At 39.2% G+C, this 23,342-nt stretch overlaps 1 protein-coding gene across 1 annotated transcript in view; it reads right to left on the bottom strand.

Annotated features, from left to right (window-relative positions):
* LHFPL2 (LHFPL tetraspan subfamily member 2) overlaps window positions 1-20,506 on the bottom strand; it is a 75,039-nt gene extending 54,533 nt beyond the window's left edge. Inside the window, exon 1 of the mRNA XM_044446375.1 lies at window positions 20,261-20,506. The gene's annotated coding sequence lies outside the window, so the exon portion shown is untranslated. The remainder of the gene's footprint in view (window positions 1-20,260) is intronic.
* Window positions 20,507-23,342: the final 2,836 nt, after the last annotated feature.

The following is a 23,342-nucleotide window of genomic DNA, read 5'->3' as shown; positions in this document are numbered from 1 at the left end:
AGAAGATAAACTGTTGCAAAGCAGAAATGCAAGGTCTATATGCCTAATGTAGTTAATAACATTAAGATTAATGCAGGATGAGAAAGAAAATATAAAGAAAAAAGAGAAAGTATCGCAAGATTTTGCTCAAATGAGCTACAAAATAAGAAAAGTAGTAAAAAAGTACAAAAGGCCCAATTCAGATAATCACCTAAACTATGGTTTCTCTGATCATGAACAAACTGTCAATAGTCTTGAGTACTCTCGTCTGCCTTTTATCTTCTGCTTACAAGGTAAGGAGATAGAGGCTTTTATTATTACCTGAGAACAAAGCAGAATTCAGAGCTAGTATTCATGGAAACCATCAGATCATGTATGTTAACTTTTATTAAAACAAAACACAATTCTGTGGTCCCCAAGTTCAAAGAACTGGGATTTCTTCTAAGGTGAAAGCTTAAGTGTTTGCTTTCTTTCTCTTGCACATGGAGGAAAAACAGTGTTGGAGGGGGAGACACTGTGGTTTCTCCCCAGTAACATAAACCAGGGGTTTCCAACCTTTTGGACCTTTTGGTACATTTTGGAATTTGAGAAACTGCAGTGGGCACCCTGTGAGGACAAGCCAAAAAAGGTAAGCGAAGAGATATGGTAAGGCTAAAGGTTTTGTGGGGAGGAAAACAAAAGTCAAGTCAAGGCGCCAGGCAAAGAGAAAGTGTGAAGAAAGCAGACAACAGTGGATAACAGTAAAATAAAGGAATGGCCATATGGGAGATAAAGAGTGAGGCCAGTGGCTAGGACGGGGGAAGAAAAGACTGATGGCAGAGAACAGAGAGAAATAGCATTGAGAGACTTCGGATGGCAGGACATAGCAGGGTAAAGGCTGGAAATGGAAAGAGAGAAAAGGTCTGTGAAAGGAAGAGTTATGTGTGGAAGGAGAACCATGTTTTCCCTCTCTTCCTGCCCACTGAACATGCTGACTTACTGCATGTGCAGATACAGGAAGGAAAACATGGCACTACCATGTTTATCAAGTTCTTTATTGAAAATAATTTTTGAAAGGGAGAGTGGGTGAAGAACTTCACAGATGATGTTCAAGTTCCCACAGGGGCCATAGCACTCATGGGATTTGTACCAAGAGTCCTGACCGAAACACATAAATCAGGGATGGTGAAAATGTATCCAGTGGGTGGCATTTGCACCCAAGCCATTCCTGGTAACTTACCAGAGCCCTCACAACCCGCCCCCCATATCTGCTGTGGCAGTAGCATTGCCTAAGGGTTTTCTGTTATGATGATAGCTTGGAGGTAAGAAGAAAATTACCTTACTACAGGTAGCATTTGCCAGAAAAATCTCAGGAAATCCTTGGCTAGTCCCTTCCTTATCTCTGATCTCTAGCAAAAGAATTTCCAGGCTTGTGTATCTGTGGAGAAACAGGTGTGTGTGCCCACTGGCACTGCCTGATGTACAAAAAAGTCATGCATTTTGGTCTAAATTATGAAGAAAATTGTAAAATATGTTAAGAACACAGACTTTCAATTAACTACAATGGCAATTCAGCTAGAAGCAAAAATGTGCAGCAAACCTCCCTTAACAATGATGGTCAGATGAAAGCAGTAGATAAAGGTATCTATATACCTCACAAGAAGCACAAGAACACTCAGAACTTGGTAAAATCAGAGGCTGTATGCACTAAAGATTAACCAGTGGTCTGAGACTTTCCAGACTCAGCATTTTGAGAAGTTTGATAGCAGAAGACTCAAATAGTATGTTTGCTAAGCAATTAGCTGAGAAAGTGTTGTTATCTGCTTATGTTTAACTTTTAAAATTCCAGAGAAGAGCACCTATGGAAGAAGAATAGAAAACCCTTAATATAAATAGAGAAGAAAGGGGGTGAGAGATGCTATAGAAGATAAAGGGAAGAAATTCCAAGGGATATAAACTACTGGGCACCACAATCCTTTGAAGTAAAGCACTGTCTTTTTTAAAAGACTTTTTATCTTTCTGAAGAAAACACTATCTTTTCAAAAACAGAACTTAATTGACATGTGGGGCATAAAACAGAAGTACAAAGCAACCCAAGCAGAATTGGTGGCTATCTGCAGTGATATCTTTGCAGCCTGAATCAAAGAGCCCAACACTGAGTTTCCTGTATAGAGACCATAATAAGAATATATGATGACATATTTATCATGCTTGTTCTTAAAAGAGCAATTTATGCAAAACAGTCATCTTTAACTCTGTTTGATACTGGGTTATTTGCTAGGTTATCAATTCCTTTTTTTAAAGATTTATACGTTTTGGTTTAAAAAGCTTGTATGAAATAGAGTTTATGGAAAAATTCGAAGTTGCTACAAATTCAATTTACATTTTTTTAAATTATATTTAATCCATACATTACTTACAAGTAAACAAAAATCCCTCAGATTTTTCAGCAAGTGGCCCATTTTCATCTGTGCTTTGAAGTTTGGGGCCTACCTAAGCCAGGAAAAAGTCAAGCACTAAATCAGATTTATAGATATTATATTGCCCTTAACACATAAATTAATAATGTAGTGGAAGAACCAAAGTCTTCTGCAAGTCACACAAAGTCTGGAAAGAATTAGTTAAAAAAGCTCTACCTTGCTTGTTTCTCTCTGTAGACCTTAGTCATAGTCAGCCTAATCATGCAACAACACTAGATGCTGTGTGTGCTATTCCCTATCGTAATTTTAAAAATCCACCATGAACTCATTCCGTGTTATAAATGGTTTTACTCTGAAATGTATAATTTATTTAACAGATGTTTATGCTTTATTCAGGTGAAAAAAAGAAACCGACATAACTTTATTGTACCCCAACATTAAATGGCCAATGATGTGATTACGTATGTATTTAATTAAGTTATTTTGGAATAAAATCCACGTTGATATATAAAGAGGCAGTACTGATAAGCAACTGTGTATACCGTCCAACAGATACAATAACAGAATCAGAGTCAGTCAGGAGAAAAAAAAAACAATTTCATCCTCCAAATGGTTAGGCTGGATTCTGTTTGAACCAAAACTAGATTCTTCAGAACTTAATCTGCAATCAGAGCCCTTCAGTTAATTCAGTTTTTTATATATACAATCACTAATAAAGCGCTTGTTAGTTCTAACCCTGTACCTCAAAATGTTTCTCCCCCTCTCCTTCAAAGCTCTGCTGGATTTTGCCCAATGATCCCCCACCAGCTGACTGCCTAGCAACCCTCCCACACAGTTCCTGAAATCTACCACTTGGGAATAAAAATCTAAACCACAACCCACTGTAAATTAATAACTAGATGGACCAGCTCCAACCCTCCCAACTGTTGCTCTGAAATCATAATCTTTTCCGTTCATCTTCTGCAACCACCACAGCCCCTTATTTATTTCCTACATTTTTAATTTGCTTACCCTTCAAGAGCTTAAGGCAGCATACATGTGATTTTCCCTGCCCATTTCTATCAACACCACTCAACAGAGGTGGGTTGTGATGAAAGAGACTAAGCGGCCAAGTTCACCCAATAAACATCATGATGGGTAGACATTAGCACTTTGATGTGCACAGTCCAAGTTCACATATTACACCATGACAGAGATTGGTTCAGGCTCCACAGTTTGAGCCCTTGGGCAAGTCACCATTAATGGGCTCCCTTTTGTCTTTGTCATCAGCTGCCTCCTCCTCACTGTCAGCATTTGTTTGCTTGATAAGCAGGGAGCCAGTGACCAGGTAGGCAATGGCAGCTCCCACTCCCTTTTCAGCACTATCACCATATAAGCCAAAACAGGAGGTAAGTGAGAAAGTAGGCTGCAGCGATGAAGAGGAAGAAAGAGCAAGTCTGGGGGCTCTTGCATGAAGGGCCCTGCTTCTGTGCCCAACCATGCCTACTCCTCCGCACAACATATGTGTTTCTGTATTACATTTATGCCCCACCTTGTTTTCTCTTGCAAGGAATCCAGACAGTTAAGACAGGCCACCTCTTGCCTGTTTCATCCTCTGTAAGCTAGGCTGAAAATCAGTAACTAGTCAGTTAAGTTCACAGTTGAGTGAGGACTAGAGCCCAGATTTCCCAACCCTAACCAGTGCATCACAACAGCTTGACTTTTCTAGCTTTTAAACCAAGTTTATTTATTTATTTAAACTTTTTATATGCTGTCTCCATTGCTACACAGCCTCGGGGCAGCTCACAACAACAAATAAATGCAACAAATAGAATTACAATTACAATTAAAACTTGGAAATACCCTGGATGCATAATTAAAACTATAAATATTAAAGATTATTAAAATACTGTTTGAATAAAAAGGTCTTGGCCTGGCACCAAAAAACAAATAACGACGGCACCAGGCGGACCTCTCTGGGGAGCGCATTCCACAGATGGGGCGCCACCACAGAGAAAGCCCTCCTCCAGGTACTTTGCTTCCTGGTACCTCTTATGGAAGGCTCTGGAGGAGAGCCCCTTCAGGTATCCAGTTATAGAGAAGTTTTGTCCCAGTACGTTCCATCCATGTATGATTCCCCTTTCTTCCTCCTTTCTCCACACATCTCAATGGTATGAACCACCCAGAGAGCTTTGGCTATTGGCTGGTATTGATATTTAATAAATTAAACTGAAAACATCCACCTATCTGATTGGGGAACCTGTAGTAACAAGGTTTGGAACAACCTTATTCCAACAAGGATTTGAAATTTCAGGCCCCCTTTTCCCCTGAACTTGGTAACCATAACATTCGAGTTCAGACATAACTGCAAACCACAGTTAATTAAACTAGGCAGTCTTCAGTTGAAGCATTCTTTGAAGAGAGAACGACAGGGTTGGCACAAATATGCATAAGTAGGAACTAAAATATGTAGGCCCAGTTACAAGTCCCGCTTGTCCAATGTTCCTATTTAATTCATCTCTTTAAAATATTTATAGGCTGCCTCTTATGATCAAACCATGCTAAGGTAGATTCCAAAGCATACATTCATAATATAAAAGCAATGTGAGTTCAAAACCAGGAAGCATCATAAAAATATTATTGTTATCAACAAGAAAAACAGTACTAATCCTAAGTAACATTACACTTAGTAAGAACAGACAAATCAAATAAATAATTTAAATTATCAAGTGAATAATCAAATAAACAATAGCTCCATATATACAGCAACTGAAGAATAGCCTCATCTAACCAAATGGCCATCATCATATGTTGCCATAGTGAATTTCATAAACCAAATTAAACTAATTCACACAAAAGTAATGTTTCCAGAAAAGAAATTTAGGTGTTCATCCCTGCTGTGCAGCAGGAAAGCCTGGAAAGTGTGGCTCTTTCAAGGGATTAAGGATAATTTATATAGAGTTCCCAGGATAAACTGAAGTTCCAAGCAATATGTGAAGGGCACCATGAGTGAACACAGTTCTGAGTTCAGAAATGTTATTATGAATGAAAACAGAATTCCATTCGTTTCCACCAAATATCCAAGCATGTTACTGCAACTAATGAGTCAAACTGGAGCTTTCTAGAATGCTTGCATCCAGTCCCAGAATCTAGTGGTTAATCAGAGAGAATAAGTGCAGTTGTAGAGTATTCCTTTAAGCAAAAGATTTTTAATTTGTGGGTTTCTGTTTAATCAGAAAGAGGTATTTATTCAGGGTACGGCAATTTGTAGTAGGAGAGAAGAACCCTGCCAAATTTCAAAGCTACCATTGCTTTAGTCTTCCCGTAAGAGTATCTCCATTGTTAAGTATGAGTAATAGTCTTTTAACATACAGAAAGCCTCCTTTCTTGAGGATTAGTGCACAGATATAACATACGCTTCTTGGAAACAAAACAAATCCACTCTGTTACTAAGATCTTTCTCAGTTTGTCTGGTATTCAGGAAGTGACACTCTGATTAGCAATCTTCTGAAAAAGTACTTAAGATGAGTAAATCTTATTCCCACTCCCACTGCCCAGCCTGGAAAACAGCTTTCCAGGTAAGAAAAAAACAGAAAACACCCTTGTTAATGGAAGAAGGGGGTAGACCACAGACTAGCATTTTCTAATTGTTCCCACTTAATTCGAATTCACACCATAACTTGCAAGCCACATTATCATTACAGTAAAATAACCTACTCCCTTGCATGCAGTTCTGGAAGCTATTGTCCAGAGAGTCTGCTCACTTTTCCTTAACAGGCATTGGCCTAGGATCCAAATGTACTCTGAACTTTCCCATAACTTAGTTCCACATAGAATTTAATGTGAGAGCAAAAAGTTTGATCATAAGGGAAAATGAATTTAGTCAGGTGAATCCCTTCTCAGCTTTGGCAGCTATCATAAAGGACCTGGAATTTTATTAGCTAAGGCAGTGGTTTTCAACCTTTTCACAGCTGGGGACCAGCAAAAACAGGAAAACCACCTTGGGGACTGCTATGGCAGAAACAAAAAGCACCATTCACATAATACTGTATTCTGTGTATTAGTTTCCAAACACAATACCAAAGGACAGACGGATGGAAGGAAGGAAAAGAAAATTCTCCAAAACAACCAGAAACTGAGCAACAAAAAATGCCAACAAAAGAACAAAGCACCAAAATCAGTGAGGTGTGGCTCCCAGCTGCTCCCACTGAGCTGTCTCTCTCTTCCCCGGTCCCCTGGTGGTACTGGCACACACCCCATAAACACTATACCATCTAAGAAAGCCTGCAGTGAGTGGGATGCCCCCCCCCCCCCCGATAGGCAAGAAATCTCCCACGGAATGGCTTCAATCTGCAAACTGGTGGGTAAAACCACTGAGCTAAGGAAATGTAACCTTGTGGCAATGGCAAGGGACATACTTCTTAAAAGTTTGCAATCATATTTGAAAATATGGAAAATTGCAACTACATCTGGAAAATTGCAACTACATCTACACTGTATTATTTTAATTTTCCACTAAGGAATTACCAAAACATAGAAATAGACTTTATAGGATAAATGTGATCCAGAAACAGTTATTATCTGGCATGAATGTTACCATAATGCATGTTAAAAATGCTTATCATTTAGTTTTAACACATTGCTTACGCAAATACCAGGCTTCACCTATGCACAGTGAAATGTTTTTACTCACAAATATGTTTTTCCAAAGGGTTATCCTAAATCTGGAGACACTTATGAGCAACTGTGAATGACTCTCAACCTAACCTAGCAATTTAAACTACAATCTAAACAAAAACATAGTCAATTTGCTCTTCTTGATCACACAAACAGGCAAACAAATAGGTATGGATACTTTAGTCCTATGACCTAACCCAGAATTAAGCCAACATACATATGAAAATACAGTTCTGCACACAGCAGCTTAATAAACCAGAATACTGGCTTATTGTTATATATGAAGGCAACTACATATCAACACAGCTTTCTTCCCCCTCAAAACAGTAAAATAAGTAAGTAACTGCTCATCTTTTTCTTGTCCTTTTAAAACTTATCATACACAGGCTGCAGTGCTGTACTCAGTAGGTCTTATGCAATTTGTGATTTAATACATTAGGATTATTGTTAGGTGTCAATCCTGCCACTAGGTTTAGTTTATATGCATACTACAGAGGAAAGAACATCAAGGCTGATGCTTCTAATGATAGGAATCTCTTGTAACAGCTAATCCAGATCATAGAATCATAGAGTCGGAAGGGGCCATGAAGGCCATCGGGTCCAACCCCCTACTGTTACAAGGCGCCAATTTACACCATCCCACTCAGATGGCTGTCCAGTTTCTTTTTGAATGTCTCTAGTGTGGGAGAGCACACCACTTCTCTAGGCAGCTGGTTCCGCTGTCATATTGCTCTCACAGGAAGCTTTTCTTGATATTTAGTCTGAATCTGGGTTGTCACAGCTTGAATTTATTATTCTATGTCCTACACTCTGGTATCAGCAAGAAGAGATCTTGACCTTCCTCTTCATGAAAGCCTTTGAGGTACTTATAGGGTGATGCCATGTCCTCCCCTGCCCCTAGTGTTCTCTTCTCAAGGCTGAACATGCCCAGTTCTTTCAGTCTCTCCTCAAAGGGCAGTCCTTCAGTTTTGGTGCCCTCCTCTGGACCCTTTCTAATTTTGTTTTTGGCATCTTTCTTAAATCTTGGTGCCCAGAACTGGACACAGTATTCCAGGTGAGGTCTGACTAGTGAGGAGTATAGGGGATTTACTACTCTCTAATCAATCATCAATCATGCTCCCTCTAGAATCCATTAAAGGTTATGGGATATGCACAATGGGATGATGTAAACAAAGTAGTTTCACTATGGAAATGACTATTCACACAGTTATGATCAAATTTATTTAGCAACATTAAATATGTTCAGACAGGGCAATGCATAGCTAACTTCATTTATACTTTGAAATGCTGGAGAAAATGTGCAACCATCTGAAAAGAATCAGCCATCCTGAGAAGCCAGCACACAGATTAAGCATTCACTCATGTTGATGCTTCTTAACCATCATCCCATCATTGGTTTCTTTTGATCTTCTCTTTCACAACTCACTATTTCAAAAGGAAAATTATAAATTATGGCTACTCACTTATGACATAATGACATATCAAAAGACAAATAAATCTCTAAAAGTTAAACATAATTTGCTTGGTTTCTTCCACATAGAATCCTTTATAATATACTGCTTTCATACAGCAATTGTGCATCCTTGTAGTTCAAGACCTGAATATTACATATAGAAATATATATAACCTAATGAGTTCAGGAAGCTTGAAAATAACTAATGTGCTATTCATCCAATAGCTTCCCTTCCTGCAATAATTTATACATGTACAAAGCTTATCAAATACCCAGGGATGTTGTTCAAATTTATTCATTAATTTATTTTAATTATCTGTATCCCCTTTTCTACTTTAAAAAAATACCAAGGGGGTTGGAGAGTAAGGGTTAGGGTAATTAAATACAAAACAACAATTTAATTACAGTAAGGTAATTAGATACAAAACAACCATTTTATAACACATTGATTCATTCATTTATTAAATTTATATCTTGCCTTTTTTTCCTTCCAAGGTACTCGAGGAAGCTTACACAATCCTCTTTCTCATCTCAATCTTATCCTCACAACAGCCCTGTGGGGTAAGTTGGCCTGAGAGACTGTGACTGTCCAGTGAACCCCATGGCTGGATGGGGACTAAAACCCAGATACCTGAGTCCTAGTTCCACAAATCACTACAGTACATAATACAGATAAAATTACAGGAAGACATTAACAATAAGTCATGCCCAACAGATGCCTGCCAAAAGAGGGCCTTGGACCAGTGGTAGAATACCAACAAAGAGAATGCAAAGAGGATCTTACTAGGTAGAGAGTTCTACAACCAGGGGCAACCACAAAGAAGGCTCCCTCAATTAAGCAGAATCTAGATATTGGCAAGACATGTGGGGCAGCCTCTTCAGAGACCTTAATAAACAGGAGGCTCGAAACAACAACGACTGCCCTTTACAGTCCTGGGTCCAGTGTGTCTCAGGGTTTACTATATTGACCAGAAGTTTGATCTCAAAACAGATTTTAAGTCAATGGAACTGCCTGTAATGAAAAAATAAGTTCAAAAAGAAGGATAAAATGGAGGATTATGTAAGCCACTTCAGGTTCCTTGCAAGAGGAAAATGGAAGGCTGTAAATACAATAAAGAGTATGTCTCGGATCTCACTCCTATCATAAAGTTTCCAGACATGTGTTTCAAAGAGTGACCCAGAAAGAGCTCATTCTAACAGTCTGGTCACATAGAACCACCACTCTTATGCCTGCATTACAGATAGAGAGACTTTGTGAGAGCAGGAAAAAACCCTGCTTTACAGTGCTTGCACTTGCTAAGCAAATAGCATGAACCCTGTTGCAGAAATGCCTGCTATGCAGTTAACGATTATGTCATTAAGAATCATTCTTAAAACTGCAATAAAATCTATGTACTCAGAGCTTCTTCATCTGGAGATAATTGGACCATTTAACAACTATCTGGAAAAGATCTGTTTAAAATCCATATATACTAGGGAGGTGATCTCATCATACTCTGCTTGCTACTATGCATATAAAAATTATATACCATGATTTCTATAATGGTGCATCATCTCCACTTAACATTCAGCAAAGGAAAGCAGTAGAAACTTAAATAATACAGATGTAGAACATTATGGTACTGAACAAATACGCTGATTCACTAATATCAGTACCCTGGTTAATTTAAGATACATAGGTAGCAGGGTATTTTCTTATATTCTAAAACTTGTTGAGCCAACAAATAAATACCTACAATGGAGTACATATCAACTTCTGTGCCAGGGCAATGTCACAGAATATGTTTCGTTGGCATTGCATGAGCTTATATAAGCACTTCAGTCAGGTATGCTGGCCAAGATAACTTGGTAGATGCATGCCAGTCTCATTGGAATATTCTAGGTTAAAAAGTTATGGTTTGCAGCAGTATGATTAACATTATCTGATGCATTCATCACCCACGTGTCCCTGAACAAGCTTAAGCTATTACAACTGAGCAAAAGAATGAATTGTTCTACAGTTTGATTATTTTATTTGTAAGCAAGTTATGCTGTTATATATGTCTTTGTGTACTCATACATTTGCAATATTCAAGGCATTTCCAATAATCCAAAATCAACTTCTTTACATGGTAGCCAACATTTATATTTCAATACTATTTTTAAATGTGTTTTAATTCTGATAAACAAGCTGGAGCTAAGGCTGGTTGCCCTCAAGGTAATTTACAGTGTAGTACAATCCTATGAGCATTTTCTCAAAAAAGAACCCATATATCTCAATAGAGCTTACTCTGAAGTAAATGTGAATTGGGTTGCAACTTAGATGCACAACTACATTCTACTTAGTTCAATAGCATTTACCGTCTTGCAAATGACAGTAACTGCCCTACAACACTACTGCCCATCCACCTTTTTAAAATTAGCAATGGAACACTTTTCTATTTCAGATTTTAAAATAAAGCAAAATATTGCTTGTGAATGCATTTTATGCTGCTATGACACTATGTTAATTTTTAATTAGGGAAAAAAAATCCCGTCACCGGTAACCTAGCAACTTGTTTTTCACTTTAGTTAAATCCTTCCAAATCTATAGTTCTAATCCAAAGCCAACAGCTTTCTGACATTTCTTCATTAGTAACAGGTAAACATTCTTACATGCATATGCAATTTAATTAAACAAAAAATAAGGATACCCCCACCACATGAATGGTCTGGTGAACTAGACCTGTCTTTCCAGAGCACCTGCATTATGCTTAGTATTGTAGACAGAACACAGTGGAAACCAATGGGGTAATTCAACAGCAATTCTACTTATTGCTAATTGTTTGCACTAGGAACCATCCATCTCAGGGCATCCTTGGAATAATTATTTGGATAGAAAATTATCACAGGATGTTTTTTTTTTCTTCATTTAAAGTCAGAAATGTCTGAGAAACTATGCAAGCCAATACTACATTAAAAAACTATTATAGATAATATATTTAAGAATTCCTGAAGTGATACTTCTGGTTCCTATGTAAATACAGCTAACATTCTGAGTGACTATCAGCAAGGTACATAACAGGTGGCCCTCCAGATGTTTTGGCCTGCAACTCTTAGTCTTTGCCAGCATAACCAATGAGGAAGGGGTACACATTCCTCGCCAAGACCTAAAGTAAGTTCAAAATCAAATATGACTTGGATTTATTCCCTGTATCTAATGTGTATCTTTCTCAATATTGCTATCAGGAATGTATGAGACTTTTTTGTTTGCAAAACATGCAAGCATTCCCCCATTTGAAGTACTGAATACAAGCATGTGCCTAACAAAAATGTTCATCCGTCATCAAAAATGCTTCCATTTTTCTTGTGCACCTTTCCAAGTTCAATTTATACAAAATTAATAATTTACTCAAAATTGCTAAGTGAAACAAATTAGCTCTATGCAGGAAATTTGTGCAAATCTCCAGTTGGCACAAAGCAAGCAGCAGCCACAAATGTGAACTGAGCATGAGAGGAATAGTGAAACAGTGTTTGTAGAAATCATTCACATCCCATATCCATGTGGGCAAAATATCTACTCGGGACTATTCTTTCTTCACATTTGCATGAGACTTTGTTCGAGCTTTCCACATACTGTATAAGGAAAAGGGAAGGAAAACTGCCTCAGATTGTACTCATCCTATCACTGTGAAAGATGTTTCCAGGCAACTTGAAGAGATTTGTAAGGTTTCCAAGAGTTAAGGGAAAGGAGGAGTTGGACCCTGAAGTTCCATTCCACGAGCCATATTCTTCTGTGTGCAGAATGAGGTTTCTAATTCCAACCTTATGTTATTTTGATGATGTATTTTTTTCTTTTGGTAAAGGGAAGAACAATCCTAAGGTCCCTATGAAGAATCAAGAAGGGCACAGGATCATTCCAATTCCCAGATCTGAGATCAGAAAAACACTCCAAACACAGAGCTAGGATCTGTGTTTGCATCTCTCCCCCTGTCTTGCAAAAAACACAGGAGCTGCATCTTTGCAGTCAGAAGAGAGACTTCAAAGAACAAGTGAAGAGATGTTCTGGAGTACAGAGATGGGTGGAGACCTGGTCTGCTAACTTATGTATTCGTAACGGCACTGCAACCTCCTTCCCTCCCCTGAAGTGCATCAGCCAGACAGGCCATCTCTTGCAAGGCAAGAAGAACACCAAGGCAATGACTTCCCTGCATTGTTGTTGTTAAGTTGCAAAGTTGTGTCCGACCCATCACGACCCCACGGACAACATTCCTCCAGGCCTTCCTGTCCTCCACCATCCCCCAGAGTACATTTAATCTCACACCAACTGCTTCAGTGACTCCATCTAGCCACCTCATCCTCTGCTGCCCCCTTCTTCTTTTGTCATCAATTGTTCCCAGCATTAGGCTCTTCTCCAGGGAGTCCTTCCTTCTCATTAGGTGGCCAAAGTATTTGAGTCTCATCTTCAGTATCTGGCCTTCTAAAGAGCAGTCAGGGCTGATCTCCTCTAGGACTCACCGGATTGATCACCTTGCAGTCCAAGGGACTCGCAGGAGTCTTCTCCAGCACCACAATTCAAAGGCCTCAATTCTTCGGCGCTCAGTCTTCCTTATGGTCCAACTTTCACAGCCATACATTGCAACCGGGAAAACCATAGCCTTGACTGTACACACTTTTGTTGGCAGGGTGATGTCTCTGCTTTTTATTATGCTGTCTAAGATTTGCCATAGCTTTCCTTCCCCAGGAGCAAGCGTCTTTTAATTTCTTGGCTGCAGTCCCCGTCTGCGGTGATCTTGGAGCCCAGGAAAATAAAATCTGTCACTACCTCCATTTCTTCCCCATCTATTTGCCAGGAAGTGATAGGACCGGATGCCATGATCTTAGTTTTGCCGTTAATTCTCCAAGGTCAAAGGCTTATGGACACTCCCATTGGATTGTGCCCTAAGTGCTTCTGCAGTGTTGTAAGAAAGAGACCACATGGGATATTAGTAGCATTAGAATATATTTTAAATGCCCCCAAATTGGAAGAATACTTGTTCCAATCTAGCAAGGATGCTTATTTAAGCAGATATCTGTACTTTAACCATCTAACCAAGCACAAAAAGTTGATATAAATTGATTTGTGTGATCACCCTTAGACAAGAAGCTAATTTTTTGTTTTAAATCCTCAATATATGCAACAAATATCTACTTGCAGTACTGGTCCAATCTCTTATTTCACACTATTGCTGTTGCATCAGTGCAGCAGCAGGTAAACTCATCAGAAATACTTAATGGTGCCATAGCAAGTTGGCAATAAAATTGTAAGCATTCCCCCATTTGAAGTACTGAATACAAGCATGTGCCTAACAAAAATGTTCATCCGTCATCAAAAATGCTTCCATTTTTCTTGTGCACCTTTCCAAGTTCAATTTATACAAAATTAATAATTTACTCAAAATTGCTAAGTGAAACAAATTAGCTCTATGCAGGAAATTTGTGCAAATCTCCAGTTGGCACAAAGCAAGCAGCAGCCACAAATGTGAACTGAGCATGAGAGGAATAGTGAAACAGTGTTTGTAGAAATCATTCACATCCCATATCCATGTGGGCAAAATATCTACTCGGGACTATTCTTTCTTCACATTTGCATGAGACTTTGTTCGAGCTTTCCACATACTGTATAAGGAAAAGGGAAGGAAAACTGCCTCAGATTGTACTCATCCTATCACTGTGAAAGATGTTTCCAGGCAACTTGAAGAGATTTGTAAGGTTTCCAAGAGTTAAGGGAAAGGAGGAGTTGGACCCTGAAGTTCCATTCCACGAGCCATATTCTTCTGTGTGCAGAATGAGGTTTCTAATTCCAACCTTATGTTATTTTGATGATGTATTTTTTTCTTTTGGTAAAGGGAAGAACAATCCTAAGGTCCCTATGAAGAATCAAGAAGGGCACAGGATCATTCCAATTCCCAGATCTGAGATCAGAAAAACACTCCAAACACAGAGCTAGGATCTGTGTTTGCATCTCTCCCCCTGTCTTGCAAAAAACACAGGAGCTGCATCTTTGCAGTCAGAAGAGAGACTTCAAAGAACAAGTGAAGAGATGTTCTGGAGTACAGAGATGGGTGGAGACCTGGTCTGCTAACTTATGTATTCGTAACGGCACTGCAACCTCCTTCCCTCCCCTGAAGTGCATCAGCCAGACAGGCCATCTCTTGCAAGGCAAGAAGAACACCAAGGCAATGACTTCCCTGCATTGTTGTTGTTAAGTTGCAAAGTTGTGTCCGACCCATCACGACCCCACGGACAACATTCCTCCAGGCCTTCCTGTCCTCCACCATCCCCCAGAGTACATTTAATCTCACACCAACTGCTTCAGTGACTCCATCTAGCCACCTCATCCTCTGCTGCCCCCTTCTTCTTTTGTCATCAATTGTTCCCAGCATTAGGCTCTTCTCCAGGGAGTCCTTCCTTCTCATTAGGTGGCCAAAGTATTTGAGTCTCATCTTCAGTATCTGGCCTTCTAAAGAGCAGTCAGGGCTGATCTCCTCTAGGACTCACCGGATTGATCACCTTGCAGTCCAAGGGACTCGCAGGAGTCTTCTCCAGCACCACAATTCAAAGGCCTCAATTCTTCGGCGCTCAGTCTTCCTTATGGTCCAACTTTCACAGCCATACATTGCAACCGGGAAAACCATAGCCTTGACTGTACACACTTTTGTTGGCAGGGTGATGTCTCTGCTTTTTATTATGCTGTCTAAGATTTGCCATAGCTTTCCTTCCCCAGGAGCAAGCGTCTTTTAATTTCTTGGCTGCAGTCCCCGTCTGCGGTGATCTTGGAGCCCAGGAAAATAAAATCTGTCACTACCTCCATTTCTTCCCCATCTATTTGCCAGGAAGTGATAGGACCGGATGCCATGATCTTAGTTTTGCCGTTAATTCTCCAAGGTCAAAGGCTTATGGACACTCCCATTGGATTGTGCCCTAAGTGCTTCTGCAGTGTTGTAAGAAAGAGACCACATGGGATATTAGTAGCATTAGAATATATTTTAAATGCCCCCAAATTGGAAGAATACTTGTTCCAATCTAGCAAGGATGCTTATTTAAGCAGATATCTGTACTTTAACCATCTAACCAAGCACAAAAAGTTGATATAAATTGATTTGTGTGATCACCCTTAGACAAGAAGCTAATTTTTTGTTTTAAATCCTCAATATATGCAACAAATATCTACTTGCAGTACTGGTCCAATCTCTTATTTCACACTATTGCTGTTGCATCAGTGCAGCAGCAGGTAAACTCATCAGAAATACTTAATGGTGCCATAGCAAGTTGGCAATAAAATTGTATAGAAGACAACAGAATTGTTTAGCTATGATAAGGTCCATCAGTTTTTGACACTGATGAGATTAACAGCGAAACAGTCCAAGAAAAATACAGACAATATGGAAATAGAATATACAGTAACTCCATGTGGAAAGTGAAATTATTTCCTCTTTATCTGCTTTTGAAATTATTCCCCACTCACTTGTTTTCCAAGGACATAAAGGAAAGCATTTGAATATAGTTTAAAATGCATGTGTCTCTGAATAGCCCTTATCCATTAACTGCATCACATCCTTTCATAAAACAGTTCTTAGATTTAACATTGAAAATATTTGTGAAACTCCATGTTGGGAATTACAAGTGGAACCAGCAACAAAAACTTGCAGCAGGGAATGTTCATGTTCAGTGTGACAGCCACTCAGTCAAGCCGGCTGTTCCAGCACATGCCTGTTATCTCCTCTCCACAAACACTCAGTAACTTATGGCCACTGACCTTGTAACTGTCTTCACTAGGCTGTTGGGGGTATTTGTACCCTCACTCCCCCCCCCAAATATTTTCCTGTACTTCTGCAAACTTCGGGACACTCACAAACATACTGACCTTGCTCTTATTTTTCAGTGGCTCTGGTTTTAGCTACACTCCTGTTGACATTTAGCAGCTATCCATGGTTAGAGGGAGCAATTAGGGAAAAGGCCGAATATTCAGCATCATACTTCCTCTATACACATCTATGTTGTGGCTGCATTTGGAATATCATGCACAGCTTTGCTTACCCTATCACAACAGAAAAGGATATAGAGCCAGAAAAGGTGCAGAATATGGCAAGCAAAAGGGTCAAGGGGATGATCTTGAACTGAATAAGACAAAAATCTTGCAATGTATTAGCCAATTATAATGAAGGTACGATAATAAAATGCCTTCCCAGACCCATTGGCAAGTAATTTCTGTCCAGTATAATATACTAGCAGAAAGTGGGTGGGTCTGGAAAGCAGCAAAAGCAATGCCAAAGCTGTGACAGAGGCCACATTTATGGGTTCCTGGCAGATCAGAGAGAGAACTAAGGGGCAACATTTTCCTCTATTCTGCCAACTGGCACTTCTGCCTTCAAGCCAAAGAAAGCCCAGACCAACTTAGGAGGTGTGCCTGCTCGCCAACACTGGCTGGCTCTTCAGCTGAGCTGTTGCTTCCTGCCCATTCTTTCTCTCTCGCTGCCAGACTTGCAGACCCCACAGATTGCTGCTCCCCATTACACAGTATCAAAGCAAAGCAGAAAACACAGTGCCCTATTTAAGTTTTTTTCCCCCAGTGAATGAGTTCTTTATTATTTAGTGCAGCTTGTCAGTATAGGTATCTTCACCAACTGTATTTTTTCAACAATATGCAAAGCACTAATAATTTACTCACTAAAGTATGAATTTCATATACCCTTCATATAACAGGTGCTTTTAAGAAGAAAACAAAAAACATTCAAGCATGCAAACTATATCTTGTTTTTCCTACAATGCTCAAGGTATCTAATAAATACGTGTATGTATTCTTGTGGGCAACGGGATTTTTTCAGATTTCCAGAGAGTGATAAGCCAACTCCAGGTTTACTAAGGAGATTTTATTATTGCAATAATACCAAACAAACTAGTTAGACCTCCATAACATTTAGCAGCAATACTCTTAACTCCACAAAGCAAAGACTTCTGCAAAGTGGGATCCCAGTCAGTTAGGTTCAAATAAAAGCAGCAGAATCCCTCTCAAAAACACTCTGAACCAGAGCACAAAGAAAGTGATTTTTATAGATCACAAACTTACGGTATTCAGTGCATGCATACATCATTCTACACAATTAAAAGATATGGCTACTGGGATAGTTTTGATACTATGATTTACACAGGTGCTATGAAGAGTTCCTGTTTGGATAGCCAACGTTCCATCTCTGTCTAACATCAAAGCATTGGCTTGTTACCGCTACTGATAAGGAACATTCAAGGCTGCAGATGTGCAGTGTGCATAATCCTTGTACCATCTTAATGTGCGAAAGGGAAACGCCTTAGTTTCATGCAGGCAGACCGTCAGGGGAATGCTTACTAAAGCTTTGTTGCAAGCACCTAGACTTTAATGCCAAGTGAAGCAGCATTTTAAAGAGCTAGAGACCCAGGCCTGGCCTTTTAGGGTTCAGGCCTGCTACATTATTAGGGTCAATGCAAATATTCTGCTAGTCACTTGTAAATGACTGTTGGAAAGACATGAGTGATAGCGTTGGAAAAAGTTTGTGTGCATGCTTATGCGCTAGTTTTCCTTCCATTTCTCACCATAAAGTTATGAATACTGTGAATTATGCTTGAGTTGTACCTAAGTTATAACAATCACAATTAAATCAGCTGAAAGGTCAAGCAACTTTTCAAACATTTAGAAAAAATTATGTAATGCTTTATTTACCAGACTCCATTTTTTACCCCAGTGCAGGGCAGGTCAAATAAAGGAATATAGGATATGGCCCAGAAGCAGTAAAGGGAAATAATGAAGGGAAAGGGATACTTAGGCAGTGATCTTTGATGGAAGAATATGCACAAATGTCCCACGTACAGGAGAGTCTTTTCATCTGATGCAAGGGCATATCCTTGGGCTTTGAAATATGATTTGAAATATGATTCCTGGAAATGCTTCACTCAGTGTAATTTAATTCACAATATGGATATGACATGATGGAGTAAAGCTGATGCCATGTGATTTTATTTTATGACATTAAAAACACAAAAAGCAATGCTGAATCAGACTTAAAGACCTACCTAGTAGTACATAGTCCAGTATCTATTCTTACAGTAGACAACCAGGTTCCTATGGAACCCCACAGCATAGCATGAATGCAATGGCACTCACTACTTGTGTTTCCCAGCAACAGGCATCCAGAGGCATTTGATAATATTATTTCCTCAATTACTGAACATGGGTGACTGGGCACTAATCATTTTGGAAACCAAATGGGGACACCTCAGAAATTAAGCAATGGTTCCTATAAGCACTAGAAATTCTCTGAGTATGCAAAAAATAAAAAAGCTTATAAAGCAGTGGTATGTTGGGGGCAGAATGTATGTGTGTGCATGTATAGAACATGAGAAGGACTCATGAAGAGAACAGGGGTTGCAAGAAAGCATTGGGAAAGAGGGACACTGGGGGATGTGGGAGATACATACTATAAAGTTTAAAAACCCATTTTTTTTCCTTTATACTCTACAGGGATGTCACTGGAGGAAGGAAGGACCCTTCTACAGAACCCTCCTGCTACAGAGCTATGAAACAGTTTGAGGCACCAGCCCCAAACCTGAATTCTCTGGTTATATAGCCTCAGGGGAATGGAAAGAAAAGAGATGCCATTCTCTCCTCCATGCTCCTCCTGAAATTCCCTTCACACTTGAAAGTCCTGAACAACAGTAGATGTTCCATGAGAACTCCTCTTAAAGGTTAGAGTTTAATAGTATTACTAATTATTTGTGAAGCACTTAAGGAAGTATCGATATTGCAAAGAAGATAAATGGACATACCTATTTGAGTTTCAATTTAATTTAGATTTAGTATTATAGAAGGATAACCTTGTAAAACAAAGGAAATGAAATAAAAGTCAACATAGATAACAAGAAATCTTCAACATTCTCTTGGATTAGAATATAACCCATCTTGGGTAATTTGCTCCTTTGAGTCATTATACTTTAGCAAGAGGCACAGTAGATAAAACACAATGAACCCTTGCTAATTTCTAGGGCACTTTGTGCCTTCACATGACAACAGGTCCTCAACATAAATGCATCCAGTGTGTCTTGAGTAAGGGAGGAGTTATTATACTTTGTCTTGATTTGCTTATGGGAAGCAGCAGTCTTCCAGCTGTACAAATGGCACTCTGGCTGCTCTCCACATAAACATTTCCACCTGGCCTCAATGGAGTGGGGAGGGTAGTGGTGGAAATGAGGTAATTTCCAAAGCACTAGCAGAGTCTAAGCCAGACAACCCATCAATCAGACCTTAGCAAGCCCATACACAAGACCTCTCAAATTACCACTTCACACCAAGAACCTGCTGAAAAACGTCCCCTTTTAACATCTGCTAATCACATTGCTTCTTAGGAGCCTGTGACCATTAAACCTGTTATCGAAGGGAGCAATGTGGGGTAAAAAAGGGATGTCACATGTCTACAGCTGGGCATTTAACAAAACAGATGGACTGTATCTGAATCAACAGCTCTCTTTGAAATCCAATTATTAAATAGTGAGAATGAGGCCTAAATGAAGCTGGCTGAAAAATGCAAGCCTTTGTGCTACTCCCCAGCAGGTCCTACAGCTGTGTCATCTTCAGCAGGTGTGAAAATCTGAAAGTACTGTCAGTCAAAAGTCACCAATTGAGAGCAAATTAACAGTAGTAGCAACTGCAATGCAATATTGCATTTCTCTCCTTAACTTAGATTGTTCTCATGTAAGCAAAAATAGTAACACCAAAATAATACTGCAAATTCTTCAGCCAACTCACCAAAATCTGCACATTTATCAGAAAGCCCAGTCTTGTACCTGTCCAGTCTTGTACCTGTCCTCTATGTAGGGCAGTATTTTCATGATGTGTTACGGTTTTCCTGCTGTTGCCTGCAAAGGGACACAGGGCAGGCTCTCTGCTGAGGCCAAGGGAGCATTGGGTAGAAGACAGGGCCCAATCTACACCATGCACACTGTGCAGAAATCAGCTCTCGCAGCTAGGGAGGGGCGAATGTGCAGTGTTTGAGCCTGCTGAGCTTCTCCAAAGCTTATTTTCTCTTCCTCAAAGCTTTTTTCCCACAGTGTTCATGTTCCTGAACAACATCAACTTTTATTTGACTGGAAAAATGTGCACTGTTAAGTATCTATTTTTCACAATTAAAACATCTAAAAAATGTGCATTTTTCCCTTAAACAGCGGCTGAAAATACAGGTGTGGCAGATGCATATTTGTGCACCTGAGATGATGCGCATGCACAGAAGTGTGTGCGCAGGCGAGAGTGCCTTTTCGACAGGATTGTGTTCCTGTCCATGTTTACACTTGGGGTCATGAACGGGTCAAGTCTGCATAATTTACAAGAAGGAATGAAGTTCTTTAACATTCTATTCATAACTGTGTTATATCCTGGACACATGACATGGTAGGACAGAATGAAACATGTACTAATAGCTGGAATGGTGTAGAGGTTAAAGTGTTAGAATAAGACTCAGGAGATCCAGGTTTTAATCCTCACTCAGCCATGAAGCCCATTGGGGGATTTAGGGCCTGTCAGTAACTCTCACAGGGAGACGAGGAAAACCATGCATTCCATTTTGGAATTCTTGGAAGAATGGTGGGAGAACATTCCATAGGGTTTCTGCAAAGTTCTGTGAAGGTAAGATAGGAAGCATTATTTGGGCCTTGAAGATTATGTTCCTCCACTTTCATTTTCAGGCCCTTTGCATCAGTTTCTATTCTGGCTACATAACCCCACCCTTTCAGTGATTATTTGACTGTCCATATATTAATGGAACCCCTTGGGCCACAACATCCTGCCTTCTAGGAAGTTGCCAAGGTCAGCACAGTAAGATGTTCACATTAATATTTCCTAGAACTTTATAAAAAGTGGCCCCAGATTTAATTTCTTAATTCACAATAGTCATGCCATGACCTGGAGCTCCCATCCGCAGGCCTCCCAACCCTCCTCTGATTTAAAAACAAAAAAAAAATATTTTTTCCCCTCTATCTGGCCAAATACTGCTAGTGTATCATAGGTATTCTCAGGGAATGGATAAGCTTCTGCCTGGCCATCGCTCAATGTGTGGCATCCTAAGGATCAACAGAGTGTCCCTACATACAATTGTATGCCTGCACCAGCTAAAAAAAAATCTGAGTGGTTAAGCAGATAAGTGGAGCTTTACACACCATAGAAGAAAAGCCTGAATAAAATACCTTAAACTCTGGATAAGACCAAGCTGTCTCCAAATGTCCTTAATTGCATTAGAAAGTAAAAATAATTAAAACATAGAATTGTAGCCAATGCTAGTTCTACTTAGAGTAGACACACTGAAATAAAAAGTACTTAAATTGGTCTAACATTGGGCACAATTCATGGCAACATGCACAAAAGCAACCAAAAGCCAGTCACCAAACTTAAAGAATGCTACTTAGGTACACTTTTTTAGTGTTTATTCAGAAAAAAACTGTTGCCTCAGCATACGTGCCCCCTGCTCCACCCCACGAACCTTTTAGTATCACATCTATAATGAATTTGACAGACTCAGGAAGTGTCCTGAAATGCATCTAAACTCCAGGAAGAAAAATGCTTAACTTGATCTAGAAAACCAGTTTGATTTCAATGGCTGTTTTTAACCTCCCAAGTATTTAGTTTCCTTTTGTTCTTCTCAGCAATGACTTTCTCCAATAAACAAACAAAAATGGATTATCTGCAGGAAGGAATGCTTCCCTTATTTATCAAATGTTTCAAATCTTTACATGTTATTATACTTCACTTTAACTTTAAAATGCATTGTTTTTCAATCCACACATGTGTATATATCCACAACAGATGTATGAAAATATTTTTTATCTTGAACAACTGTATTTCCAAGACTGATTTTGAAAGGATCTAGTAAAAGAACACTTAACATCAGGATTGTAGAACATAAGGCAAAATAGTATTTAAGATCAGGTGAAGTTTGAAGCAAACCATACTAGTAAAAATAATTCATAAACATAAAGGACTTATTAAGGTAATCTCTAGACTAAATACTTCTCTGTATTCTTTATGCATCATGAGAACATGTGTATTTTGCATACTGTTCACCTTCAAAGTTATTATTATCCTATGCTGTTATTCACATTGTAATCTATGAGGAGGATCAAGTTGTTACCAAAAACTATTATTTATTTGAGCTTCCCAGAAGTGTTAGTACAAGCTAGTAAGGCCCACTTGACAGACATATACAAGAAGGCTTTTTTCCAGTATTGCTATCAGCTTGTGGGATGCACGCCTCTCTGCATTTTGATTGCTCCCTACTCTGCCTTTACAAAAGGTGTAAAGACATCTTTTTAAATTGGCATTTGACTGTTTTTAGTAGTGTTGTTGCTTTAAAGATGTTTGTGATGTTTATTACTAGTTCTAATAGTTTTGTGACATTACTGTTTGTGATCTGTTCTATATCACCTTCATTGCTTTTATGGAAAGGAGGTACAAAATATTAAAACTGAATGAATAATCTTTCTCCCTACTTTCTGCATAGAATGAAGAAGAAAATGGTTGCTTTGTCACCAGAATGGAAGCAAAGCTTCTGCTCTACCTCCTTTATCTCAAGCATCACATTGTCCCCACCAGGTACCCAGCTATTACATAGTAAAATAGCTGTCAATCTATAGTACACTGTAGACTCAAGGCCACAGCTTTCCCTAAATTAACACGGTCCATATATAGTGTGAAAGAAAATTTTCTTCTCACTAAGAAGATTCCTTACAACAACACGAACAGAAATGGGCTGCCACTGGAAAATCTGATCAAACCGTGTGACATAAATACAGTATGTGAAGATCTGGTATTTGGGCCATCTCTGAAAAATTAAATAACAGAC

This window comes from Varanus komodoensis, unplaced genomic scaffold (assembly GCF_004798865.1).
Source record: "Varanus komodoensis strain SLA01 unplaced genomic scaffold, ASM479886v1 scaffold5, whole genome shotgun sequence".
In the NCBI taxonomy this organism is placed as follows: Eukaryota; Metazoa; Chordata; class Lepidosauria; order Squamata; family Varanidae; genus Varanus; species Varanus komodoensis.
Note: the sequence above shows the minus strand (reverse complement) of the source record. Positions and strands in the feature narration are given on the sequence as shown.